The following is a 1911-nucleotide window of genomic DNA, read 5'->3' on the forward strand; positions in this document are numbered from 1 at the left end:
AAAAATAAAAGAAAAAATATATATATAAAAAAAGAGAGAGAAAAGAAAAAAATAGCAAATAAGAAAAAGGGGACAAAATGCCCCAAAATGGTGAAAGCAATGCATATGTACTGTACTTCAAATTAGAATGCATGAATATGTGGAAAACATGGTTAATGGATAGTTAGATGTGGTATTATGATTACATGGATTGTCTAAAGTTAGGTGGAAAGTTTAAAGTTAATTAAAGATTCAGATTTTAGTCCACTTGACCAAATACAATCCTACCTTGACCCTAACCCAATTACAACCCTTAAAAGACCTCTTGATATGTGTATCTGTGCATTAAATTTATGTTGATTGTTAGATGAAGAGCAAGCCTTGGAAAGCAAGGTTAGTAGAGAATTGAGAGAATCGAACCTAAAAACACTTGAGTGATTAGAGTGTATACACTACCAGTGAGGGTTCGATGCTCAATTCCTTGTTCCCTGCTTTCATGAGCTATTTTCTTCTTGCAAGTCTATCTGTACTTCATTTTCATGATTTGAATTAGTGAAATCCAATTCCTATTTCTTCTTGAAAGATTTGTTTACTTTTAACCAAGCAGGTAGAATCATTTTGCATGTAGTTGCATTCATATAGATAGGATGCATTTCATACATTCTACTACTCCTCTTCACCTTTATAGTTTCTCTTGAGCTTAGCATGAGGACATGCTAATGTTTAAGTGTGGGGAGGTTGATAAACCTCTATTTCATGGTTTCTCTTGTGCTCATTTGAGTGGTTTTTATCAACTCTTTACCCACTTATTCATACTATTTGCATGGTTTTACATTTGCCTTCCTAATTATGTGCTTTGATTGAAAACATGCTTCTTTGGACTTATAATTTCTAATATTAATCCTCTCTTATCACCATTAGATGCCTTGATATGTGTGTTAAGTGATTTTAGAGATTACAGGGCAGGAATGGCTCAGAGGATGGAAAGGAAGCATGCAAAAGTGGAAGGAATACAAGAAGTTGGAGAAACTGCTAAGCTGTCCAACCTGACCTTTTCGCACTCAAATGGCTATAATTTTAGCTGCAGAGGTCCAAATGACGCGGTTCTAGTTGCGTTGGAAAGCTAACGTTCGGGGCTTCGATTTGATATATAATAGCCATAATTGCCCTGATGATAGGCGACGTGACCGCGTGCTCCATGCGGCTGCGTCGCAGTGACAAAAAACCAGCGTGGCAGATTTCTTCTCCAGCGATTTCTGGGCTGTTTTCGACCCAGTTTGCGGCCCAGAAAACACAGATTAGAGGCTATAAAGTGGGGAATCGCATCCATTCATAATGAGGCTTTCACATTCACAATTTTAGGAGTAGATGTAGTTTTTTGAGAGAGACGTTCTCTCCTCTCTCTTAGGATTAGGTATTAGGACTTCTCTTAGTTTTAGGAGTGACTCTCAATCCCAGGTTCAATATTCTTTTACTTTATATTTATTTCTTATTTTCAGATACTTTAATGCTTATACTAGTTATGTTGCCTATTTTGCTTATGCTACATTCACGTTATGATTTTCTTTGAATTAATATTATTTGAGGCATTTCAGTTATTATTGCTTTCTTTTATTTACATGATTATTGCTTCCCATCTGAAGGCATTTTTATTCCAGTAGATTTACTTTTCCCCTTTTAATTTTGGTTAAGAAATCAGTAACTCAGGAGTTATCCAATTCAACAGCATAATTGATAATTGTTATCTTGCCAATTGAGTTGAACTTCAATAATCCCAATCTTTTCTTAGGAACTAAATAGGATTCGAAGATCAAACCAATTTGTCCCTTGACTTTCCTTTGCTTTAGTAAAGGTTAACTAAGTTGAATCAAGATTCAACTTTCATTATTATTGATAAGGATAACTAAGTCTGGACTTCCAATTTCTTATACC

The sequence above is a fragment of the Arachis hypogaea genome, chromosome 15 (genome assembly GCF_003086295.3).
Source record: "Arachis hypogaea cultivar Tifrunner chromosome 15, arahy.Tifrunner.gnm2.J5K5, whole genome shotgun sequence".
Taxonomy (NCBI): domain Eukaryota; kingdom Viridiplantae; phylum Streptophyta; class Magnoliopsida; order Fabales; family Fabaceae; genus Arachis; species Arachis hypogaea.